Consider the following 9177-nt stretch of genomic DNA (forward strand, 5'->3'; position numbering starts at 1 on the left):
AGTGACATTTAAGTTCCAAAACTCCAAGAGTTTGGAGTTTACGGCCCAAATGGTATTGGGGCCGTAAACCCTAAGGACTATATAAGTGACACTTAGCCAATTTTGTCATTTTTAACCATTTTCAAGTCCTAAACCTCATTCTCTCTCAAGTATCATCACTAGATCTTCAACTTAGTAAGTATTTTCTTCCTTGATTAGTTAATAAACTTCATTATCTAGTGTTTGTGAATTAATTCATCCATGAAATCTCTTCATTTGATAGATAATCAAGTGTTCTCCATTTCACCAAGAACACACACTAGTGTTCTTGAGCCTTAAGCACCCTTTCAAGCTTCTACACTGTAAGTACTCTTGTCTTAGCTTGTTGTATGCTTGAATTAACTAGTTTACACTTATAATTCATTAAGAAGTCATAATCAAAAGGGAGTTTACGGCTAAGGAACCTTCTTGGGCCGTAAACTCTATTTAAGGGTCTAAGTGAGCCCTAATCTCTTCTCAAGCCTTAAGATCAAGTCTAGAACACTTCTATCATAAGCTAGGGACCTTAAACTTTGATTTGGTACAAAATACCATGAGTTTGGAGTTTACGGCCCAAATGGTATTGGGGCCGTAAACCCTAAGGACTATATAAGTGACATTTAAGTTCCAAAACTCCAAGAGTTTGGAGTTTACGGCCCAAATGGTATTGGGGCCGTAAACCCTAAGGACTATATAAGTGATACTTAGCCAATTTTGTCATTTTTAACCATTTTCAAGTCCTAAACCTCATTCTCTCTCAAGTATCATCACTAGATCTTCAACTTAGTAAGTATTTTCTTCCTTGATTAGTTAATAAACTTCATTATCTAGTGTTTGTGAATTAATTCATCCATGAAATCTCTTCATTTGATAGATAATCAAGTGTTCTCCATTTCACCAAGAACACACACTAGTGTTCTTGAGCCTTAAGCACCCTTTCAAGCTTCTACACTGTAAGTACTCTTGTCTTAGCTTGTTGTATGCTTGAATTAACTAGTTTACACTTATAATTCATTAAGAAGTCATAATCAAAAGGGAGTTTACGGCTAAGGAACCTTCTTGGGCCGTAAACTCTATTTAAGGGTCTAAGTGAGCCCTAATCTCTTCTCAAGCCTTAAGATCAAGTCTAGAACACTTCTATCATAAGCTAGGGACCTTAAACTTTGATTTGGTACAAAATACCATGAGTTTGGAGTTTACGGCCCAAATGGTATTGGGGCCGTAAACCCTAAGGACTATATAAGTGACATTTAAGTTCCAAAACTCCAAGAGTTTGGAGTTTACGGCCCAAATGGTATTGGGGCCGTAAACCCTAAGGACTATATAAGTGACACTTAGCCAATTTTGTCATTTTTAACCATTTTCAAGTCCTAAACCTCATTCTCTCTCAAGTATCATCACTAGATCTTCAACTTAGTAAGTATTTTCTTCCTTGATTAGTTAATAAACTTCATTATCTAGTGTTTGTGAATTAATTCATCCATGAAATCTCTTCATTTGATAGATAATCAAGTGTTCTCCATTTCACCAAGAACACACACTAGTGTTCTTGAGCCTTAAGCACCCTTTCAAGCTTCTACACTGTAAGTACTCTTGTCTTAGCTTGTTGTATGCTTGAATTAACTAGTTTACACTTATAATTCATTAAGAAGTCATAATCAAAAGGGAGTTTACGGCCAAGGAACCTTCTTGGGCCGTAAACTCTATTTAAGGGTCTAAGTGAGCCCTAATCTCTTCTCAAGCCTTAAGATCAAGTCTAGAACACTTCTATCATAAGCTAGGGACCTTAAACTTTGATTTGGTACAAAATACCATGAGTTTACAGCCGTAAACACATGTGGAAATGGTCCTTAGGCCGTAAACACTAGTTAGTGGTGCAATGGTGCCACCATTCCTTCCTAGGGCTTAGACTTGATCATAGAACACTTCATATTGGCTTATAAGACCTTAAATCACAACTTGACACTTAGTACCATGAGTTTACGGCCGTAAACTCATGAGGAAATGGTCTTTGGGTCATAAACTCATGTAGTTCATACCATATGGGCCATAAACTCCCAAGTGAGGCCCTACACCCCTTATATGCAACCCTATGTGGGTTAACACTTCATTACAAGTGTTTCCTAGTCCCTAAGGTTGTTCCATTACCTAATTAGTTGTTATAAACACTAATTATAAGCATATATGAGTCATTATATGTTAAATAGGATCCGTGTGTGCTCAAGTCCTCACTTAACACTTAGCATCCTTTACCGATCTTACATTCGCATCACTCACTTTAGGTGAGTTCATACCCCTTAAACTTATCTTTTAAATGATTTTAAATGCTTTTATAGGGGGGAATACAAGTAGAAAACATGCTAATTATAAGATCAATCAAATGTGATTTATGACTGTGTTTCAAATAAGGATTTCATATACTTCAAACTCTGTTTCAAAACAAACTACTTTTAAATCGTTTTATAAACTGACATCAAGTCATTATTTATTTTATTGTTCAAAACTCTTTAAATGTATTACAAAACCTCTTTTTAAATTATATATACTGTCAAAAGCATGTCTATATATGTATAGTTATATACATAATGTTTAAAGGACTTAGGACTGCTAGCTCGCTTTACTTCCTTTTCCTTGTTTGGATGTGGACTTACGGTATCGGTCAGTTGTTCGAAGGTCGTCTAAATATTAGATATATATTATGTATTCATATGTGGACATAAAAGTTCTATTCAATCAGTTCAGTACCTTTGGGTAGCAAAGGTATACATTCATCTATTCATATACATAACCTACTAATAAATTATAATAGGTATAGTTTAGGAGAATACTATCATATACAAGTACTATAACAGAGAATACTATACCAGAGAATACTATAATAGAAAATACTATAATAGAGAATACTAGACAGAGACTACTATAACAGAGAATACTATACAAAGGATACTATACAGAGAATACTATACATAGAATACTATTACTATAACAAGTATACTATAACAAGATTCAGAGATAACATAATGTGAGATACTACTTCGTGACACATCGACCATTTCGTTATGTCTCGTTTTGTAACCAGAATCTCCTGGAGGGAGAGCGTGAGTTTGCGTATAGATCTATACTGGATTGACTATCCTACACCTTCGTTGTTCGCTACAGTGGGACTTACAAGTCTACAGGTGCCAAATGTCATTTCTTTCGACGTCTTTCATCGTCGTGTTATAGTCAGATTAGTATGGTAACAGTCATATCACATTTTGCCTTAATTAAACCATTGGTTTTAAGGTAGTTTTTACTTCAGTGATTAATACAAATAATCCTGCAGTACACATATACATTTTCCCATTATATTCAAATTGTGATCTTCTCACATAAAGGGTAATATAAAACTATATTTTGGTAATGATGGTCATACTTGGGAAAAGCACTCACTTTTACAAAGGAATAAACATGCAAAACAGTTGGGTCTTGGTAGAAGACTACTTTTTATACTAGTAGAAAATATAGGATATTCTAGGAGTTTTCAAACATATACAAACATTTACATTTTTCAAATACAAACATTTTTCATCAAACTTATACAAACATTGACACTAAATACTTATGAACTCACCAGCTTAAATGCTGATCTACGCTTTCAAAATAACTTGTATTCTCAGGTCACCAGTAAACAGGTACCGATGATCAGGTTTTGAGAAGACGGAGCATCTTCAAGACTCGTCTTTTATTTTGATTATTCATTTTTAGTGTCTTATTACTATTAAAGAACACACTTGTATGAAATTATACTATTAATACAATGGATGATGTTGTTTCTTATTTACTACTTTTCATTGTTATGATACTGTACATGACGTCCTCCGCCCCAGAACGTTTCCGCCGTTCTTGGTTTTGGGGTGTGACAGATTGGTATCAGAGCATTGTTTATAGTGAATCGAGTATATCAACCCATAAAAGTTATACTAACTATAAATACAATGAGATTAAAATATTTTGACCAAGAGTTTATACTTTTAAGTACTAAAATACTTAACGAGAAGTATACATAATTACATACCTACATACTTACTATAAAACAGTGTCATACTAGAACATAACAAAAGTATTACGGTTATTGTACTGCTGTTGCTGCTGCGATATGAATTTGTCGGTTAATTTTAATTTGAAGTTTGGGAATTAGGCTATGTTTATGTTAAGATTTCTCAATTCGGATTGCTTCTAATGTTCGTTATGTATATTTTCATTATATGTTCATAGTGGATGACAAGTTCTATGGCAGCCGCAAACTAAAAGAACATGTGGTTAAGGCTTGGCAAGAGCTTGAAAAGAAAAAGACATACAAAAAATTAAATCAGTATCGTCTCATTCTTGATGAAGTTGGGGTATTGTTTCTTGCTATTGATTTCAAACGTCGCACATCTTATCACTTCCTCTCCACCGCCTTTGACTACACTTCCAATCCATATTATCACTTTTTCTCCACCGCCTTTGACTGCACTTCCAATCCACAGTGACAGAGTTCATGTATGTCAATTTAAGGTTTGTTTTTTTCCCTCTTCTACTTCTTCTACGGAGTTCCGTCTTCAGCTACTCCATATTGAAGTTAATGATTTTATTTTGACATAATGAACTCATATGTAATTTTGGACAAACCTTGTCTATGAAAAAAGAAACTAATTTGGGGCTTATTAGATTGGTTTTTTTGTTCATAATTGGCAGTTTTGAAGATGCACATCAACTGCTTGATGAAATGCTTCAAAGAAGCGGGAAGATTAGTTCTACTCCATCTATCAGGGTATGATTGAATACGATCTTACAGACCTTGATATGAGGAAGAGAAGCACAATACCATTTTTGGCTGATGTCGGAACTGTTCACATCTGAATGAACTGGCGTTGGCGTTGCTACTACTGTTGACGGCGGGGGTAGTGGGTTGGAGTCGTGATGGTGTTGCGCCTTTGCTCCACATATCAATTTTGAAGGTAAACACAAACCGTCATCGTCTTGACTGAACCTTTTAAACTCTTAGCCCTAAACAATCGTCGATTGGCTGTTCTCAACAATCAAATGTTACAGATGCCACATGAAGGTGTTTTCTCAAATTTCAGTATCATGGTCTCCGATTTTACGATCCTATCTTAATTTCATAAAACTTTCATTTCATTTTAACCAGGTGAATCGTGTATCGGTGTGCATGAACGGTCTCTCTCTCTCTCTCTCTCTCTCTCTCTCCATAGGTATGGTAAGAAGAAGCAGATATGATGTCATGTGATGTATAGGTTGCAAAAGAACAATCAGATGGGAATCCACCTCAGGCTCTGCTTCCGGTTGTGATAGGTTAGTTTCCTGAATCAACCTTCTAATTCTTAGTCTTATTATATATGCGTATTTTTCAGTTACAATTATCCAAAGAATAAAGTTCTTATTTAGGAGTAATTTTGTTAGTCAATTGTTACTCTTTAGATTAGTGAATTTATGGTTATATTTTATGGTCCCAAGTACGGATAACATTGACATTAATGAATGATTATTGCATTTGCAGGTTCAGTAAATATATGGATAAATGTTCAGAGGGACAAAACTTCTTGACAGTTGACAAGCATGGTGAAGTGAAGCTCCAATCTTTGACTTCTTTGGAAAGCTTGGCTTTTGCAGATTGGAAATTTATTAATCCACCCAAGCATTTGAACCACAACTAGTTTAGATTTTGGGTATGTCGTGCAACTGGGAAATGTCTCACAGTTTTTGGAGGGAATACAAACCTAATCATGGACACTTTAGGTGGATTGGCTCTAGCCACTAAACCACCTAATCTTAATTATTACTTTAATACATTTACAATTTTACATAGTTGCTTTTATATTATATTATATTATATTATATTATATTATATATATATATATATATATATATATATATATATATATATATATATATATATATATATATATATATATATATATATATATATATATATATATAACATCCACTTTAATTAGTTTTTCTTAATAAAATGGTGTGCATGAAGAGGCCATTGCAGAAAAGAAATTTAATCTCTATGCGACGAATTGGCGATTAATTAAAATAAAATAAAAACAACTTTTTTCTATTACCACTGCCACTTAGTGGTCATTTGAGGGCAGAAGCCACCATTCTTCAAGATTGGAGGTCAGGGATGTTGACGTGGATAAAGGAGCCACGATGACAAAAAAAATCAAAAAGACACAAGATGAAGTGAATAATAACAGGCCAAAAAAAGTTATAATGACTTATCTTTGATGTGGAATTCCACAGAATGAGGTATGAAATTGTCAAGGTGTCTCTCTCTCCTTCTCTCTCTCTCTCACACACACACTAATTACAGGACATGGTATTGTTTTTGTGGTGATTTTTAGGCTTCAGAAAAAGGAAGTAAGTGTTGGAATAGTGTCTAAGGCTGCAACTATATTTGGCAAGTATTTGACCCGGTTGTGCATGGTCCTTTTGGGTTGCTATGACAACCCGAAATTTCCATTCTGTACAAAGTATTTGAAGCCAATAGAAGTAGAACAGTTACAGTGAAAATTCAGATTTCGAGTATAAGTTTGGCAGTTTTTCAGGATTTACATTTAAGAAGATATCAGGAGAGTGGATGCACTAGGGTTTCATGCAACACTGTGATTCCAACACTCTGTTATATTAGATATCATTTCGGGAATAAAAATATTTTCTGCCAAAAATATCTCAGGACTATAAATAGAATTCTGAACCAAATTATGTCATTAGTTACATTTCCAACTAGAGAAAAGCCATTTTCTCTCTCACGGATCTTCGAGTTTTTATCCCAAATCGTGAGTACACTTCTCTAGTTGTCTTATAATGCTTATAATGTGCTTAATAACTTAGATTACATAGCAAATCTGTGAGATTCGGGAGTTTACCGCCCAAGAACGTTCTTGGAGAGTAAACTCCTATATGTGGCTTAAATGCTACCTAGTCTTTTCCCCATGTTAGGTAACTACCTTAGGCTTGTATGCTAGTGTGTATATGACTAGAAAACATCAAAATCGGATCAAGACCCCAAGATTTGGGAGTTTACCGCCCAAGAACGCGCGGAGAGTAAACTCCATTTTAAGTGCCAAAAGTGTCCCAATGTCCCTCAAAGCCTCGGGAATGAACCTAGGAACTACCATTACATGTTTTAGACCACAAATCAATTAAGATTCATGGCTAGAAGTGAGTTCACGGACAAGAGAGTTCTTGGGCCGTGAACTCCATTTTTAGGTGCCAAAACCCCCTAAAAACCTTCCTTAAGCCAAGAGGGTAATTTAGACAAGTACCCTAATGTGTTTTGGACTAGCTAACACACTTAGAGCACCAAGAGTAAGGTGTTCACGGCCCAAAAGGTTCTAGGGCCGTGAACTCCATAAAATGGTGCCAAATGGTGCCATAAACTCTTCTAAAGCCAAGTACAAAAGCCTAGTTTAGTTCCTAGTTAATTTAGAGACTTGAAAACACCATAAACATCCTTCCAAGGGAGATTACGACCGTAATCTCCAAGGGAATATTGTCCCAGGGCCGTAAACTCCTAAAAGGAGTTATATTATGCCCTAAACTCTTCCATAGACCAAGCCATTAAGTAGAAATGCTTATTAGGGCCTTATAGAGCGTCAAACATCAAATGGACACAAAAGTATGAGTTCACGGCCATAAACTCATTTGGTAGTGTTGTTAGGGTCGTGAACTCCCTTATGGAGTTTTCCTTGAGCCCTACACACAATAGCTTCCCCTACAAACACTTAGATGCAATCCTAGAGGCTAATAACACTTGATAAAGGTGTTTAGCATGTCCTAGGGTGTCTTGACTTGTTTATTAGTTGTTTATAGACTAATTTGTTACATATATGTGAAATTATATGTTAACTAGGATCATAAGTGTGTTCAATACTTCACTTGACACCTAGCGGTCCTACCTCTTCAGTTCATCCGTATCACCCACAACAGGTGAGTTCATACCCCTTAATCAATGTTTTAACTATTTTTAAATGTTTTATGGGGAGGGGGGATACAAGTGGAATCATGCTACTTATTATGTCAATCACATGTGATTAATAAGCAGCATTCAAATGATTTACTACTCATTAGCCGTTTTACCAAACAGTTTCCTTCAAATGATTTTCATAAACACTTTATATGTTTAAAACTCCTTATTAAACTGTACATTTTACTCTATATATTACATTTCAAACTTATTTACAATTGTGTTTCAAACAAATGTTTCTTTATACTAAACCATTTAATCAAACCCATGCCTTCAAAACCCTTTTTCAGATCGACATCAAGTTGATATTTTCTTAGAAAATATTTATGTTCAAAGGTTTTTACAAAACTTATTTTATGCTTTTATTATAAATTCCATGCCTCTATATGTATGGTTATATAAGAAATGTTTAAAAGACTTAGGAAGGCTATCCACCCTATTTCCTTTTCGCGCTTGAGATGTGGTCTGGTGGGATATCGGGTACCGTCCAAAGGTCGTTTAAATATTAGTTATATATATCATGTGTACATATATAGTCATAAAAGGTCTTTCCAGTTCATCCAATGCCCTTGGATAGCAAGGGTATACATCCATGTTCATACGTACCGGTTGTATTACTAGTAAGCTACCATATGGGTAGTTTAGGAAGATACTAGAACTATTACTAGAACGCGATATCACATAATGAGTCAGTTCATTCATGAGTCAATACTTGCTAGATAGAGAGAACATACATTACAGCTAGAACATTACAGTACATTATTATAAAATTACATAATTACGTTTACGTAGAGATTCTGTTATAAGCATGCCTATATATGTATAGTTATATAAGTAATGTTTAAAAGACTTTGGAAGGCTATCCACCCTATTTCCTTTTCGCGCTTGAGATGTGGTCTGGTGGGATATCGGGTACCGTCCGAAGGTCATTTAAATATTAATTATATATCATGCATACCTATATGGACATAATAGTTCCTTTCAGTCAGTTCAGTACCTTTGGGTAGCAAAGGCATACGTTCATATACTTTTACATGATTACGCTTACATAAGTACATATACATGAATACGTTAACAAAATTGTGATCCACTGTATCGGAGCATGCCTTAAATGTCATGGCCCGAGTTGTAGCCAGAGT

The 9177-nt window shown here is 35.0% G+C and overlaps 1 long non-coding RNA gene across 3 annotated transcripts; it reads left to right on the plus strand.

Moving 5' to 3' along the window:
- Positions 1-4185: 4185 nt before the first annotated feature.
- Positions 4186-5868, plus strand: LOC111883311 (uncharacterized). 3 transcript variants are annotated; one of them, XR_002847409.3, is made up of 4 exons: positions 4191-4557; positions 4738-5107; positions 5192-5355; positions 5561-5868. It is a non-coding gene; the product is annotated as an uncharacterized LOC111883311 (long non-coding RNA). The 3 variants fall into 3 exon arrangements; XR_002847410.3 differs by having other exon boundaries at positions 4214-4557; positions 4738-5000; XR_002847405.3 differs by having other exon boundaries at positions 4186-4557; positions 4738-5355.
- The last annotated feature ends 3309 nt before the right edge of the window (positions 5869-9177 follow it).

The sequence above is a fragment of the Lactuca sativa genome, chromosome 5, assembly GCF_002870075.4.
Source record: "Lactuca sativa cultivar Salinas chromosome 5, Lsat_Salinas_v11, whole genome shotgun sequence".
Lineage (NCBI taxonomy): Eukaryota > Viridiplantae > Streptophyta > Magnoliopsida > Asterales > Asteraceae > Lactuca > Lactuca sativa.